The sequence below is a fragment of the Anser anser genome, assembly GCF_964211835.1.
Source record: "Anser anser genome assembly, chromosome: 17".
NCBI classification, from domain to species: Eukaryota; Metazoa; Chordata; class Aves; order Anseriformes; family Anatidae; genus Anser; species Anser anser.
The window spans coordinates 6775420-6793183 of NC_139738.1; the positions used below are offsets into that span (position 1 = coordinate 6775420).

The 17764-nt window shown below is 51.6% G+C and overlaps 1 long non-coding RNA gene across 1 annotated transcript; it reads right to left on the reverse strand.

Annotated features, from left to right (window-relative positions):
• Positions 1–5403: 5403 nt before the first annotated feature.
• On the reverse strand, positions 5404–14207 carry LOC310883027. The gene is made up of 3 exons (XR_014573291.1): positions 12971–14207; positions 6580–6762; positions 5404–6006 (listed from the first exon to the last, which is right to left on the reverse strand). It is a non-coding gene; the product is annotated as an uncharacterized lncRNA (long non-coding RNA).
• Between the last annotated feature and the right edge of the window lie 3557 nt (positions 14208–17764).

A 17764-nucleotide genomic window follows, 5' to 3' on the forward strand; every position in this document is an offset into this window, starting at 1 on the left:
GTCGACCCCTGGAGAGCCCTTCCAAACTTTGTCTGAGCCTAGCTTCATGACAGCACAGGCAACTCAGACGCTCTGGGCCGTGCTTTTACACTTCCCCTGCTGGAACGATCTGTGCTGTGGCTTTGCCTGACCTTCCTTACGTGCTGATTTCAATCACAGCCATGCACCAACTGCACCGTTCCCTGCCAGAGCCTCGCTGACCTCCTGGAGGTGCAGTGCAGCTGGCTGCGTTGATATCCCAGGTGCAATGAACTCCGGAGCAAATTTTTGTCTGCCCACGTGCGGTGTGACTTAGGCACCATTAACCTGGGTGGGCTGCATAGCCATGCCTCCCCGGCTCTGCCCAGTGCGGCGGGTGCTGCTTCCAGACCCTTTCCGCAGCTCTGCCCTCGCCTCCAGCGCCGAGCAGCGATCCCACGGCCCCGGGGAGCACTCGACACGCGAATCCTCTCGCGCAGACAGCGCTTTACACGCTATTGCTGGCACAACACAGCAAGCAGCCAGGGGTTTCTCTGACACACACGCTCCTCCCCGCAGCGCCACGGGCCCATCCTTGCCCCCGCCATCACACCAAAGCCAGCAGCTTCTGCTCTGGCGGCGTGAGTGATCGTTGCCCTGCCACTGCTGCCTTTTCTCTGCTGTCCTCCCCATTCTGCTCCTCGCATGCCTGGCTGCCCCAGGCCACTGTGCATCCCCTCTGATTTTGGGGATGGCTCTCCCAGTGCACTATCCACTGTACTGGAGTCACTGGTGGGCGATGCTGGGCCAGCTGAACATTCACCTATGCCATAGCAAGCAAATAATCCCCACCTCACCCACCTGGTGCGGTTAACTGATTTTTTTCTCCAATTGAATTTATCGTTCTTAGGTTTTTCTGGTTGATCTTTATGGTCCGGTCTTCTCCCAGCTCAAGCTGCCAGCAGGTGGGCTGGTTGCAGTGCTCCTGCTCTGGGAGGTCCCCAGCAGTGAGGGTGGCCTCTGACCACGAGCCAGGGTCCCTCCGGGTGACTCAGGTCCAGCTTTGCTTCCTCAGGGCCCTCCTCAGCCCTGCTGTGTCCCACTCCTTGGTGAGCTGGAGGCTGCGTGCGCAGGACTTTCCCACTGTGTCACCAGATGTCACTTTGCTCCTGCGTTGGGGTGACTGGAAGCATCCCAGGGGCTTCTTCCTGCCTGAGGGGGGTGCAGACCCTACGTCTACCGAGGGCTGGTAACACCCCCAGCTGTTTCTAAATCCTGTGCCGTTTCTCCAGATCATGCGCTCTAGTTTAGGACCATTTAAATGTCCAGAAGGTTCGACGTGTTTTTCCTCTTTGTGTTTGCTGTGCATTTCACCTGCCATTGCACCGGCCGTGTGCCGTGCTCAGCCAGGTCTCCCCAGCAAGCCCAATTTGGAGGCTAAACCTGCAGGAGAGAGGGACCAGGGCTCCCCCGTGTACAGTGTGTGGCTGCCAGCAGAGCCTCGCTGGATGCCAGACACCCGTGCTGGAGGGGAAGGAGATCTGATGCACCATCGATGCGAGTGGCTACTAGGGCAAGGCGAACCATGGCCACCCAAGCACAGGACTGAAATAAAGTGGAAGACGTCTAGGTGCAGGTCCACAACGTGTCATCCCTCCTGTGTGCTAGGGGCTACGTAAAGACTTTAGAAAGGTGCTTGCACAGAGGTTCGGACAGCTCAGAGGTACACGGAGGAGGGTGGTGAAGGATGTCTGGGCTGCAGCTGGTGACATACGGCTACCCAGATTTGTGCTGCCAGCTGGTCGGAGCCCTGGGACTCTGAATGAGGGCTCAGCTCAGGAGTGAAGACACCACCAGGCTCCCCTTCTGCTAGCCTGTGGGCTATCTGGTTCTGGCATCACCCTGCAGGGAGCTGGGGCCAGCAGCGGGCTGCGTTTCACTGCCGCGGCTTATGACCTCTGGCCAGGTAGAGACAGAGCAGCAGGGACAACCTTGGGACCCTGAAAAGTTCACTGTGACATGGAGATGGCCCAGAAGGTCCTATCCAGGTGGGAAATCCAGGCTCTGAGGAACAGGGAATATCCTCACCGTCCTGTACCGCTGCGGTCTGTACGGCAAGGGTTGGCTAACCTGAGCATGAGGATGGCGAGGGGCTGCGATGGCCCGTGCTGGGGCTGCCACGCAGAGGTGGAGGACGACGGCATGTGCTTCTTCTGGACTTTGGGCTTTGGACTCCATCTGCTGTAATAAAAGTGGAATTTCCCCAGCTGGCACCAAGCTGACTGCACAGTGCTGCCGGCGCGTAGCGGTGAGCAGGATGAAACTAGGACACGCAGGGAAAAACTAGGACATGGCTGCAGCCTTTGGGAATCCTGGGTGTTTCCCGAGGAAGCCGAGACCTCCACTCAGCTTGGTTAGAAGAGATGCCAGGAGTGCTCCAGCTCAGCAGGAAGAGGACATGGGCTATCCCAGCTGGTCCTTCTAGCAATGCTCGTGTGATTCGGGGCTTTTGGGGTGTCCCCCTGATACGTGGGAACTGCCTGTGCATTTGTGCTGCCCGGATGCCCAGCACTGTGGGGCAGAGGGTGTCCCACACCAGTTTCCCAACTGGGATGGCCCCATCAGGACCTGCCCAGCACCCTGCTGCCGTGGGGCAGGACCAGGCTCTGCCTTGCACTGGGGGCACGACGTGGGGAGAGGAAGGCTGGTGCTTGGGCATCTGTGGGGCAGGGGAGGGCATCTGGATGGACGGCCAGGGGGGCACAGGTCCGTGCGGTTACACACACAGCAAAAAGCTGCTTTTGCAGAGCCAAAAGTGTCTCCGAACGGGAGGCTCCTGCTGGTACCGTGCCCAGGGCTGGGTCTCTGCCTGCCCATGCCCCTCCGGCACCCTGTGGCTCCTGTGCAAAGGGGGAAAGCAGCACCCTGGGGAGAGCAGCACCCCATGCTGTGCTGGCCCCATAATGTGCTGGAGCCAGCAGTGACGGGGAGGTGCGGGCAGCTCCTGCCCATCTGTGTGTGAGGAAGACGAAAATACAGACCGGTGATTTTCTCTGGGGGGGCTGAGCACAGATCAATCTCACTGAGCGCTGTGAAGCCTAAAGGGCACCTTGAAAACTTCTGTGCTTTTGTCAGGAAAGAAGCTGATTTCTCTCTTCCCGGGGCTCCTTGGGGACTTCCCCACAGATTTCCAGCATCAGAGAGAGCAAATTCCCTACGCCCACCCTGCTTGACTCTGCGCCTTCCCCTGGCACCTAGGGGCAGGTTGTGCCCGGGGGCTGCTGCAGACCCCCCGACACGGCCCCCCCAGGATGGGATGGGGCGCAGCAGGCACCACGGGTCCATTTCCATGGACGCATGTTTTCCCTCGGCAGCAGTCTCTGATCTCTGCTGCTCTTGCTTGAGAGACCTCAGCTCTCCGGATGGGGAGCGTGGACCCATCTGTGATCTACAGCCTGGGGAGAGAGCTTCACCCCAGCCCCACGGATCCTGGCACAGCGGCAGAGCTGAGCCTCCTGTGCTCTCTCCCTCTCTGGCTGAGCCGCACAGGCGCAGGCATTTGCTCCTAGATGGCTGGAAGTGGTGGGGTGTCCCCACAGGGCCAGCTCAGCCCTCGCCTGTCCCAGATGTGAGCCAAGGAAGCTGCAGGGTGGCGGACTAAGTCAGGGCATTGGTGGCATCCTCGCAGCTGGTGCCAGACCCCACACACAGGGCAGATTCAGGACATTTCCATTCAACAGAAGCTTTTCCTCCTCCCTTCTCGTCACTGCTACAACCTCTTGTCCCTGCTGGCTTGTCCAGGTCCCAGGCCTGGCTGTGCCTCAGCCTCTTTGCTTGGCACAACAGAGCGGACAGAAGTCCCTCCGATGAGAAGGGAGCAGAGCTTTGGAAATGCTGTGGGGTTGGGGGCAGCAGAAACTTCAGAGACCCCCCCATTCCCTTTCCCTGCCCCAGCTGCTTATGGCAGGGCCAAGCTAGGAATGAAAAGGTGACAGGACAAATCTTCGTGAAGGCCATAAGCAGCACTCCAGATCTTCCAAGATCTCCAGATCTCCAAGATCTCTTCCAGATCTCCACCACCCCATGCCCCAACCCCACAGCGAACTAGGGTCACCCCTACCCTTACCTTGCTCCAGGTGGGAAAGCTCTCCACACGAGTGGAAATGTCCCCTTGTCCCATAAGCTCCAGTCAGGGCTCCTTGCCTTGATACTGTAATTTAGCAACATGCAAACAGTTGTGTTCTGAAATTAAGCATACGAGGAGCTCTCCTTAAGCCAGAGGAATTATTTCCACATCATTTCAAATTTTCTGCTCTATTAATTTCCTTCTAGCCTGTCATTTTCTTCATTTGTCCCAAGGCTCCTGGGGTTCAGCACAGCCAGTGCCGGGCATGATGTGCAGCCCCTTCTCCTCTGGCTACGTCCCGGTAGCTGTTGGGACAATCGATTTTGGGGATCCCCGAAGGTTCAGCCAGGTCCTGGTCTTGCAGGAAGGCTCCCACCTTCACCCCAAGGGCGGAGGTAGCTGGGACAGTCTGGGACCAGGCTGCCTGGCCTTTCTGCAGGGATGCTGGCAGTGGTGGGGGCTGCTGTCATCTCTTGTCCCCTCTTAACACCGCACCCGGTGGGATGATGCTGGCAGGAGGATGTCAGTGCCCGGACACCATCAGCATCTCCCCCTGCCACAGCTGAGCTGGGAGCAGTTCAGGAGCACAGCCCTGTGTTTCACCCGTCTCCTCCTCCTCAGCACTCGCTTGCACATGCCCTCCTGACAGCACGAACCCTTACAAACGGGAGCTGGCCTGAAAGGATTTAAGTGACTTCGTTTGTTGCATTGCACAGGCTCCAGCCCCTGGTCACGTCTGCATGATCCTCGCAGTCAAGAGATGCCGTGGCTTCGCATCCCTGCTTGCATCCTGACCCAGGCTGCAGCACCCCAAGCGCCCTTACAGGGCACCGAGTCCTCGGGGGGTACACGAGTGACAGCAGGGATACAGGTACCACCGTGTGCCTGTGTGCCTCAGCTAAAAGCTCCTGCCAGCCCTGAACAACCCGGTCGGACCTTGCAGTTCCTCTCCGTGGAGCAAGGGATCGGACTAAAGACTTCCAGAGGTCCCTCTGGCTCCTGCTTGGCGCCAGTCAGCCAGCTCTAAACTGCATGTTGTCACTTCCCAGTGAAACAACAGCTCACAACAGCTCCAATTTAACCTCCTGGACTGGCAGCTCCACCATTACGGGTCCTGCTCGCAGCACCTGGCAGAGCTGTCACTGGAGAGGGTCTGGAGATGGGTGGAAGAACGGAGCCAGCACAGCACACACCTGCTGCTCACCTCATCCCCAGCCTTTTTCTAGTTTCTAGTGACTCTTGCAAACGTCTTATTTCAGGTCTAACGACCCACTGGGCTGGACAGCTCGGGCTCTGCTTCTGTGCTGCAGGTGAGCACTGGAAGTGGGATGCTCTCTAGCACTTGGGGCTGGATTAGTCCCCTCCTCCCCAGTCTTCATACATTTACTTCCCCGTGGTGGTCTCTCATTAGCATCCCACTGCTGTCCTCCAGCTGCTCTCCCTGTTTACACCATTTCCAAGACTATGGTAGGACTTTATGAATCATTTATCTTAAGCAGCAATTATTGTACAAACAACTTATTAATACCGTGGCTATCAGCTTGCTCTCAACATCAGAGGCAAAGCGTGAGGCATAAACATTGCAGAACGGTGATTGAGAGAAGGATTGTTTCAATTACGTGAGCCCCCCCATGCTCTCCCCCCTCACACAAGCAATTTCAGGGACACCTACAGGGTACCTGGCTTCGGCAGCTCTCCAGCATTAGAAACAAAGGCAGGAATAAGGCAGCAACGAGCACGCAAGGCAGCTGAGCACGATGCCATGTCATACGTGCTGGAGTTTTGCAGGGTGGGCCAGGAGAGGAGACTGCGTCTGCACTGGTGCCCACAGGGGCGATGGGCTAGGAGGCTTCAGAAGTCATTGCATGGGGTCTCGGAGGGTGATGCTATCATGGCATGTTCTGGACAATCTTGCAAGCAACCTGAAAAAGGAAGCACCAAGGTGTCTGTAAATAGATGCCTTTCTGCACAGGATAAACAGCACAACCCTCTGCATTTGGTCAGTGGGGAAAACTTCAAAGCTAAAAACGAAATGAACTTAGTCACAGCTGTGAATCCTGCTAGGATAAATTGTGTTTGCACAACCTCCATTATTTCGGTTAATTTGCGATATAATATACAAGGCTTCCTGGTGACAATTGGCACAGCAGCCTTGTTTTGTCCCATCCAGCATCCATCAGCCACAATCCGATCCGAGCTCCGGAGAGCTCAGGAGCGCTCCGAAACGTCTCTGGAAGCAGCAGGCACCCTACGGGGGCACCCTGGGGCTGGCCTGTGCTTAGCTGGGGGCAAGGAGATGCGCCAGCCCTTGGCACTGGTCAGCTTGGCTCTGGCTGTGCCGGATGAAGCAGCCCTCCTTGAGGGAGAGCTTTGGCACAGGAAAATATTTCAGGGGCAGGGTTCAGACGGGGCAGGGTTCTTTGCAGGGGCAGGGTTCATTGCAGTAGAGAGAAGCACATGCAATGTGCAGGGGTGAGCAAGGGGCTTCGCCTCACCTTGCACGGAGCAGGCAGGGAGTTGAAGCTCCGGGAACACAGGCTGCGCTGGGGTTTGCAGTCACGGGACTGGCACAAAAGCTTTTTTAGAGACTTCTTCAAAGCTGGCGTGTTTGAGGCTGGGGTCACGGCGAGGCCATTCCCTGTTGCTTCTCCACGAGCTCTTTCCCCGAACACACAGAGCTGTTTTCAAATGAATTAAAATGAATCACCTCTGCTGCACCGACAAACTTTTCTCCTCCACGTTCTCCTTTGAAGATGCTCAAAACATGTTAGACTTATCAAGAGTAATTTTAGAGAAAAACAGAAAAAAAATATGCAAACTACAGACTCAGGCCCCTGAAGACTAAAGCACTGTCTAAGAGCTCTTCTAAGGCGTGCGGATGCAATAAGGCTGCCTTATCTTGGAGTCAGTGCTGGAGTAGAGAGCCACGTAACGAGGGACTATTTCCCATCTGCTGCATAAATCTAAAGTTACTTCAGGCAGAATGAGGAATCAGAAGGTACTTCAAAGGCATTTTAGCTCTGTATCTGTGTCAAACTGCAGCTCTAAGCACTCTGTGTTGCCCTCCTATTAAAGATGAACTTTTGTACTCTGTTAGACATCTTAAAAAGCATAAAACATAAGTTCATTTGCTTTTCAAGTACTCCCCCCACCCACCCCCTGCTCAGCTCCTTTGCGAGATACGAGACTATTAGGGTATTTGTGAACAAACAACCTTGGTTTTGCTGCCGAGTTTTCATCTCCCTGCCAGCACAGGCGGGCTGGGCTGGGTGCACCTGAAGCTCTCCAGGCTGCCCGGCACTGGAAAAAATTGGTGGCACGTCGGTGGCACAGCAGAAGTGGCTGTCCCAGGACTGGGTGCCTGCTGCCCACCAATGTGTCCCCAGCTTCTCCTGGGCTGAAAATGTTTTGGCCAGGGGAGACGCAGCTGTGCCTGGGAGGCACTGGGAGAGTTCAGTCTGGGAGGAGAGCGGATGGGGCTGACTGTCCGTACAATCCTTTTCCTTGCAGAGTTTGTGGCTTTATTAGCGTTTCCTACAAAATCTGATGACTTACGGAGGTTTTTCGGCTGTGAAAATGAGATTATTCTAAGTTGGCACTAAGCCCCATGGCCTAGGTGGCACCCCATGGCGAGGCATCCCCGTGCAGGTCGGTGGCCGGGGTGCAGGACTCCGCACACGAATGCCACGAGCACCGTGGGGCGTGCTGCCTGGGCAGTGGGGAAGGGAAAGTAAAGTTTATGGCACTGAAACAAAACAAAGGGCTTTGTTGTTTCCAAAATCCACTTTATACTTTACATGGTATTTCTGGACGGGGCTGCGGCTCTACTTCTTTAATGAGCCACCCGTACATTACAGATAGCAGGGAGGGAGGAGGGGCCCAGAGGGATGTGCACACCCAGCTGGGAAGGATGGAGGGGTCAAGGCCATGCAAAGCCTTCGCAGCCTCCAGGGTCAAAAGGGAATAATCGTCAGGGAGAGTGGGAAGGAAGGATATGAGAAGAGAAGAAGGTATTAGGAAGAAAGGAAGACATAGGGAGGGTTTTTTACAGAGAGCTCAGAGGCAGTGGGAGTAATTAGGGGGTTGTGATCCAGGTGTGAGACAGGAGGAGAGGAACATGCATAGGGGAAGTGGAAACAAAGAACAAGGGGGAGCTCAATGTCTGGCAATGACGCAGTCCAGGCAGCCACAACAGCATCTGTATCACTTGTGTCATATCTGGGGGAGAGACTACGAGCAGTGGTGAGGCACAGCTGACAAAAGAGAACAAAAGACACAAGCTTTCAAATTAGGAAAGATAATAACCCTGGCAACTGTGTCTAAAATGGGGGGTTTCTCTTTCCCAGCTAAAGCTGCTGCCGCCCAGGTTCGTGCTAATGAAGCCCTAAAGGCACCCAGAGAGGCGAGGAGGCAGGCTGCAGTAAGTAAAGCTCTGCCAAATCAAACGCAGAGCAAATAAGGCCTTCTCTCCTGGTTTGCAGGTAAACTCCAAACCCCTCTCTAGTTTTTGTGATGCTGCAGGCAGCAAACACGCTCTCCAGGGAAACAGTTTTCAAGCAGACTCACTTCGGGTTTGGCCTGGACAGAAACCTGCCTGTGGCCTGTGTTTATCCTGGTCCTTTTCCCACTTCAGGGGGGAGGAAGGGGGGATCTGAGAGGCCGCAGCCACTTGCCCAGCCTGTCTTGCACAAGCAGGAGTGCAGAGCGAGCCCAGGGCCAGCACGGAGCCTGCCTGCCTCTGTGCAGTGCGTATAGCCCAGAGCCTGCTGCTGGGAGTTACTTCGTGGTACTTTCAGGGAGCTGCACGTGTCTGCAAAGTCCTTTCTGTGCACTAATTGCTAATTTGGAGTCCATTACTGTGTGCGGATCAGTTTTCATTTTCCATCAGTCAGGTCCGAATATTTTGAGCAGATTTGCATCGCTGCCTCAGCTTTCGCCATCTCTTCTGGATGTTGCAAACATGTCAAAAAGTCTAGGCCTCGATGTAAAACCTCTGGGGCTCCAGCTCTTCCATCTGTACATCTATTAAAAGCCATTTTTCCTCTCCTTTCCACTGGTTATCAGTCTGCAAAAGGACTCCACTTCCATGCCGTGATATCTTAGCACATTTGCTGAGGGACCTTAAGCACAGCCTTTTGAGATCCAAGTACACGACATCGACCATATCCTTCTGCATGTCCTTTTTGACTTGTTCAAAGAATCAAAGATTTCTCCAAGATCTGAGAGACATGAATACTCTTTACATAATGTCTTAGGACACTTTCTTAATAAATTATTTTTACCCAGGTGTCTATTAAGTCTGTTCGTCACTCTAGTTTGCACCAATTGCTTGATGTGGCGTTCAGACCTGATGGCCGTGTGCTTTCCAGATGGCCACAGAGCTTTTTCTATGGATTGCTGTCACATCTGTCACCTTCCACACCAGTTTAAGCAGTACGTTGGAGATTGTTGCTGATTTGATTTCTTCCAGAAGTCTTGTGTGAGTCCCACATGGTCCTGGCCATTCGTAACTGTGCAGGTGCTCACTTTGTTCTAAAAACACTCCTCTGACACCTTTTTTTGAGACAATTTCTCAGATTTATACCCTGAAAGAAGCCCTTATGGTGTGGGACATTCCTTGATGGGAGGTGTGCAGAATGCCACTGCGAAATTTAATTTCGTTTTTCTGTAAATCTGTGTGTTTCTCCTGTCCTCCTTTTATGCAGTCATCTCTCATCCCCACCAGCCTCCTGATGATATGGGCTCATAAAGTGTAGGAAAAATGGCATTCCTAAATTTTAAGCTGCTAGCAATTTGTTCTTCAAAAGTACTTAATCTGATTCATTATTGTTTTGCACTTAATTTGCCAGGGTCTGTGCACTTTTCTGTTTTCCTCATTTAGACAGTAGTTTCTTTTTGTTTCTAAGATACGTTCACTTTACAATTTAACCATAAATTTAACCATTTTAAAACCTAACAATTCTGTTGTACAGTGCTTAAAAGAGCATTTCTACTATTTCTCCAGCTCAATATACAGCTGATAGTAATGCGGAGGTTTCACAAATTTTTAAACACTACTTATTTTATTTTATTTTATTGTTTGCAAAATAGTTTAGTCTTTTAGTTTGGCCTAAAAGTATAGTTTATCACATTAGAAGATAGCAGAAGCAGTTATGGACTAACAAGTGTGACCAAGACCCCCAAATGGATTTACCTCATTTGAGAGGCTTTTCCATTAATTTGTTTCACTCCAGGCAAATTATATGTGCCTCTCAAATTGGGCTTAGTGAAGATCTTAGTCACAAACAATTGGTCTCAAACCTCAGAGATCAAGGGTAGTTGATATCTCTTTTTTCCTGTAATCTAATTTGATTCCCAATAGTCTGTGGCTAATGCGGGCATACAATGCACCAGACGAAGCGTTTGCAGCAGAGACAGGGACGTACGAGGCGGTGTTAAGATCTTACTTACATTATTGTGTACAGCTCAGCTAAGCACAGCCAGAAAGGAATGACAGTTGCGACAAACGCTGGGAGGATTTGGGGAGTGGAGGCATTGCTTTGCACAGAGAGCTTGTCCTGACACAAGCAGGGCCGAGAAAGGAGATCACAATCTTTTAAATATGCTTTGGGTGATAAATAATGAGAAGAGAAAGGAATTATCTGATTTCAGTGACGATTCTTTTATCATATAAAATCTGCATAAACTGCCTGTGACCATGTTGACACGGAAAATTAAGAGATTCATAAACGCACAAAGAGGAATGGTTTCCCAAGCAGGGGGAAGGGGACAAAGGGGCTTGAGATTAATACCATAACGAAGGGTCAAGGCAGAAGTGAGCCGGGTGTTAGAAATGCAAGTACTCATGCGGCCAGAATAACAGCATCCCCCCAGAGAGGTCCATCACTGTCTGCTCGCATCTCTTTGTCAGGGTGGTTGTCCTTGCCTCAGTCCTGCTGACCACCTGCAGAGCCAGAAAGGATTTTTCTCCTTAATACTTTTTCCCATAACTCCATCTTTTGATTCTCTTCTCTGCAGAAGCACTGAAACAGCTGGAATAACCTACAGGATAAGGCCAGCCAGGCCTTACTTGTCTATCAGCATAACCGAGGTCAGGAAGGAAGCTTCCCCAACCTGAGAGGCAGAGAGGCTGACTTTTTTCTCTCTGTACTGTAGGTTTTATCTTCTTTCTCCTAGGATTAGCAGGAGTTTTCTCCAGAGATACTGCCTGCTCTCAGTTCTCTTCCTTGATACCTGCACAGAATTGCAATAGCATCCTGTCTTTGCCTTCACGTGCTGTAAGCCTTGGGAATGTGCAGTGAATGTGCTTCAGAGCAAAGACGCTGTTATCGTGCCTGTAGGGAGATGAGTTTGACTCTGGTTGTCCAGTCCCTCTTGGACCCCTTGGCCTGGGTTTTTTGCTTTCTGCTGACAGCTTAGTTTCTGATGGAGGAATCTCTGAGGGCAAAGGGTGACTTGAATGCTTTGTACATCAGTAGCAAAGAACTGAGTGAAGAGTTGAGCTCCTCCTTAAAGGCATTATGATCAGCCTCTAGCCTGGGCTGTGCAGTTATACATGTATATAATTTTTACGTATATGTAATTTTTACATATATTTAACTATATATATAATTTTACATATAATTTATGAATACAGACTGTATTTGCTGTGGTCTCTGGTGAAGAAAGAGAGAGATTGCAGAGGGACTTTTTGTCTGTCTATATTCTGCACCAAGCACGTGTCAAGGCCACAGATTGTGCCCATGGAGATTGCTGAAGGCATGGGTGAACCTGAACCTTTCTTCTCACCCATGGACGAGGGGCTACTGTGCTGGGAAGGGTCCCGTAGGGTTTTAGAGAAGCTGATCTAAAGCAGCCTTGTGCCAACTACATCCTGCAAAGGATATGGAAATCCTAAGAGGGGGCTGAGCCAGGCTCATGGTACCTGGTAGAAGCGCGGGGGGATGCGTTGCAATTCAGCACTTCTTTTCAAATTCTTAATTCAGCAGCACCCACATCCTAAAAAATCCTATCCAAAACTACAGACAGCAGTTCTGAGAGGAGGGCACAGGTGGGATATTGGGGTAAGGAACCATACATCACCTCTCCTGCAGAGCTTGCCCCTACAACCTGAACCAGGGACAGTTTGAAGCATGGAGAAAGATGCTCAGATTCACTTGGATCCTGCGAACATGACAGCATCTGCCAGTGCATGACAGAGGGAAATACTGCAGTTTTCCAGGAGTGCATAACAGTAAGGTAGCATGACCAATAGATGTGTGGACAGCCATGGAGACCCACCACCTGTCCATGACTGGCCACATGCCAATGCTGTCTCCCAGGTGTTTCCTACTGCTTCTGTCCCAGCAAAAAAAAACCTGCAGAACCTGAGGAATAGACGTGCAGCCTCCACCCTGGGAGAAGGAGTCCACCATGCACCATCCTGGAGAGGCAAAGCACCTGGAAAAGGTGCAGTGGTACAGCGTGGGCTGTCCCTTTGCATTCTGTGCTCCAAGATGCACTGCTCAGCCCACTGCAAAATCCCCGTGGGATGCCAGCAACCGTGGAGGGGTCCAAGACTTTTGTGAGGACCAGCCAGTCTTTTCTGATTACCAGCAGATGGAGGATGCACACAGATAATTAATTAATTGCAACTTTCCCAGTCTCCAGACTTTGGTTTCTATTGATCTCAGTTTTATCTGGAGTAATAGAGACAATTAGGAGGGAACACAGCAGCAGAAGTTAATTACCAATGGAATGGAAACTGTGTCTTTCAATTTATTAAACTTTTATCACAAAGCAGCACTGCTGCAGAAGCACTGGGAGAGGCCGTGTGCCTCCCTGTGCCCTCCGCGCCACGCAAGGCGCTCCCCACGCTTGACAATCAATAATAAATGATAAACTTACCCTCTTCATGAGTGGGGCCAGGGCTCCCGCGCCAAGCCCCAGGGGACCAAGCCCTCAGAGGAGAGCATCTGGACTGCTTGGACGGGCAGTGCTCCCTCCCGATGGGAGCCTGGAGGCTGATGCAGCGCTCTGCTGCCAGCCCCGCTGCGCCCCGCCGCGCTGACGGCTCCTACAGGCAGAAGCAGCTCTGCGGGGGCCAGGAACAACTCATTGCTATTCCTGTCCTGAGCCTTCGGTGGAAGGCAGCCCTGCCTGCCCACGGCATCGGCACGCTGCAGTGTGCTGGAGATGCAGAAAACAGCGGCCGTGAAGAGAGGGAGCAGCACAGAGTCATAGAGGAGGAACTGGCCCAGCTCAGAGAGCGTCGCAGCTGGGTTTAGATGAGCTTGCAGATGTGGATTTCAGGCAGTCTCAGGGACACATCCCCCCAGCTCTCCTTGCTGAGATATGTGTTGCCTCTGATCAAACAGAGCAGGCAGCCAGGAGGGCTGGTGCTTCTGCTCCGGGGGTACAGTCTGCTGTCCCTGGGGAGCCCCTTCCCTTGACAAGAGGCTTGGGTGCCCTGCAAGGACCAAAGACAGCCTTCCTTTCCTTCTCTCCACGAGCCCAGCTTCATCCTGCACTTCCCCCTTCACATTCTTCTTCATGTCCTGGCAGTACAGCCTAGAAAATGCAGAAGAGACCAGTCCACGTCCCTTGAAGAGGTTCTGGACCATCACGGCTGCCCCAAAGACTCACCCTAGCACGAGCTTTGTGTCTGCCACAGCCACCGGCCTCTGCCAGGTCAGGTCAGGGATGCTGTGGCAATTGCTCTGTCACTTTCTGCCCCCGTGGCACGGCACGGTGACCATCCCAACCGCCTCCCCCAGAGCCAGCCTGTGAGCTGCAGAGCAGGATCTGGCTCAGAAGATGAGCTCTCTCAGCTCTTTCCATGAAACATAGGGGAGAAAATGATTTGTTAACTACTGCATAAATTTCTGAGGGTGGTTGGCCAAGCAATGTGGCATAACGGGTCTGCCTCAGACTTGGTTTTAACTGTACCAGCCTACAAAAGGCCATGCCACCTTCATGCCTGGTCAGAGTGCTCCCACATACCTGCTGTCCCAGTGAACTCCCACACCTTTGTCTCCAGGACATTATATTCCAATGACTGTGCAAACAAGTCTCTGCTGATCGTGCAGAAGCAGTAATTATGCTGCTGGTTTGCTCTTGCCTCTCTTTGCAACACTTCCCAATACTGCACTTGTTCCTGCTGAGTACAGAGCTGGAGCTGCCCGAGAGCCTTTACAGGGGCCCCAAGACCTCACCTGTATCCTACGAGCAGCAAACTGGGGCTGTAAAGGTGGTGTTATTGCCTCCCAAACAGTGACAGAGTCAGATCACATTGCTGAGTGCCTTGTCCAGTTGAGTTTTGAAAACTTCCAAGGGTGGAGATCCCACAAACTCCCTGAGCACTTGTCCTGAGGACACACCGTTCTCACAGGGAAGTTTTTGACTATGTCCCACTGAACCGAGTGCTACCTTTGTATCCCCCGTCCTCTCACTCCACACTTCTCTCTCTAACTCCTTTAAAAATCCGCACTTAAGGGATCAAAAGATGCAGTATCTCCCCCATCTCTCCCTTCCTGAGGTGGAACAGTAGTTCCCTTGGTGTCTTTTTTATGTCCCCTGCTCCAGCCTTTGACCGTTTTGGTGGCCTCCGTTGGACTTGTCATCTGCCATGCAGTACGGTGGCCAAAACTGCGCACAGTGCTCCACTGCGGCTACCTGAATGCAGAGTAGAGGGAATGATAACTTTCCTTGATGTTCTTGCTAATGTAGACCAGTCTAGGGACAGCCTCTGGCTCTGAAGGGTGTGCTGCCTACTCAGCTTGGCCTGACCTGACTCATACAGCATTGGCCAAAACACCAGAAAACTTTCTTGGGTCCTTTATGGACACGTTGAATGCTCCCATCCCAGAATGCACCCCAACTCTATTTGTGATGCAAAATGGCTGTTTATTAACATTTATTTAAGATGGTTCCATTTCTTTAGGAGTCTTTTTTGAAGCAGTACGTCAAAAGTTTTGTTTTTTTTTTGTGCGCATTGTATCCCCCCACTCAGCAGTACCACTGGCTATTTCACAGAGATTACAGATTTTGGATTCTTAATATGAGTCAACATTGTACTGGATTGCAAAGGGAAAGGCACTCTGCAATATCTAACTTGCTGATGGCTGTGTGTGCATGCTCTTAAAAACTAAGCATCTGGGGGGCCTGACCAGTATTTGACTAGGATATATAGATTTTAAATCCCTGATATGGTAGGCACAAGCTAATTAGTCATGTTTAAATACATGGGAGATTGCTGGAGCCCCAAGCCTGGATGAGCTGTAAGACTCATTTCTACTCTGCTAGTGAACTGATTTGCAGGAAAATAGGGGAGGAGACATTTTCTCAAGGTGAAATAGATGTTCTTGGAGGATATGAGGTTTTAATACACGGCAGATTAACCCTCACAGTCTTGATTAGCCCTACAGAGGGATTCACAGGTGAAGCAAATATGAAAAGCACAAAGAAAACAATCTACAGTTAGAGAGATTTGGAGTATACAACTTTCTATAGCAGCGCGTAGCCAGTTTTGGCGATGCTGCAATCAGCTTACAGTGAAAAGGAACACGACTTTGGAGTCAAGGCAGAGGCAGAGCAGAGGCTAAGCCCTGAGCATCCTGGTAGAGCTCGTGTCTGGCTGCTGCAGGAGCCTGATACAGGTGGCCAGGCTTGGCCAAGCTAGCAGAACTGACAGCCTCACCCTGCTCTGGTTCAGGGCCTTGGCTGGATGCCCCAGGCTCAGCACCGTGGTGCCAGGGCCCTTGCAGCACTGCCTGCCCATTTTTCTAACACTTTTCTTGGCCCTTCCTGGGGAATCTGCTCAGCAGTTGTGTCCCTCCTGACCCAACAAGCGCTGGGTCAGCTTTCATTTACATGTCACTTGGCACATCCTTCTGCTCACCCGAGAATCCTAAATTCAATCTGATTTCAGTCTGATTACTTTCCCCTCCACTTGAGAGAATTAATTAATCTCCGGCTCTGCTCCGGGCTTTTTTCCCAGTCGATGAAAGGAGGAAGGAAAGGGTGGTGTATATGTCATTAATCATCATTACATTAGTGACTCCAGAATTAGCTTGCCTTGAAAGCCAGCACTTGTGCAGCAGAGGAACTCTGCCACATCCCTGTACAGTGAGATCTAGACCTCTGCAGAGTTTGTCCAGAGAGAAACCGAGATGTGGGAGAGGTGTGACCTTCATGTGGATGCCACACAAGGGAAGGGAGGTAGAACCTCCTCAGTGTCAGAGGGACTATACCACAGTGAAGCACCTCTATATGAATCAGTAGTTACAACTCCAGGCACGTCTAGTCAATGCTCAAGTCAAGCCAGAGCTTCACGGTCCTTGATCAGCATCACCTGTATCTCCCCTGAGGTGGCCAACCTCATGCCCAGTGCTGCCTCCATGCTCCAATGGCCATACACAATTTTCCTTCCACTCTGCATGGCACACGGCCTCTATGTGCGCTTGGAAGACAAAGGATTAAGAAGGCATTTCCCTGTAGCAAGCCTTGCGATCCAAGCATCTCATTTGCCTTCAAATTCCATTTTCCTGAAGGATTAGTACAAAGAGGTCTTCAAGGTTCATCGTGGTTTCTCTGAGTACAAAGCTTGTGCACACATCCTGCAGGGAGTGCTGAGCAGCTTTGGAGAGCAAGGGGAAAGGTGCCACCTCTGACAGGCTGTGCTAGCTGTGATTCTTGGTGACAGCCCTATCTAGCTTCATTCATCCTCTGAAACAGTAACAGGGATTTAGATTAAATATATTAAATATATGAATACATTAAATATATTAATATATCTAAAGATAAGTATATCTATATTTGCATCATATGCTTTGTTTTCCTGGGCACAGTTTAGTTCCAAGTCATTGTGCCTCTTCCTGTCTGCCTTTTGCTACAAGCTTTGATAAATGAGCATCTCCTTTGCTTCCAGAACCCAGACACAGGCTCTGTTTTGCTCTCCCACACCCTCTCCTCAACTCTGAGAGAGCCAGTGGCCACATCACATCTTTGCAAGGGCTTGGACAGACAGGCAGGGAGGTCCTGTCCCTCTGCTGCTCCCCTCCACGCCTCAGCACCCCTCTACCTTGCTCACACCAGCTCTGTGCTTGCCCCCATAGCCACAGCACTGCCCTGATGGTGCCACTGCCTGCTACGACCTCCAGTCTTCTTCCAAGGGCACTGCTTCCCAGGATACACACCCCATCTGATAACTGTGACCTTCCTGCCTCAGCCTTTGATGTGTGACCTTGCAACTGGCCTTGTTAAAATGTATGTCTCTGAAATGAGCCCACCTTAGCCAGGATGCAGCATTACACTGTCATTACTGATTGCACGTCTTGCTTTCTCTCTGTCTCCCTGTAAATAATGTATCTTAATAACCAAGCATGCAGAGCAGGCTTCCTCTAACAGACATTGCCCAGAGTAACCGTGCTGAGGAAGCACATTCACTCACGCTATGCCTCAAAGCACTTCATTAGTACATCAGAAAAGGCCAGAAAAACAATGCAAATATTCTGATCAGCCAGCGCTTTCAGAAGGATTTACTGTCCCCGCCTGGCTGTGCTGAGTCCAGAGCATCTCCTCGCACTCAGCTCTGCTGCAGCCTGCCTGGGATAAGGCATTTTGACAGAAGGCATTTTGGGCACGAAATGTCCTTCCAGAAGCTGCTGGCCTGGAAGTGTGGCATGAAACCCTGCTGCTGCT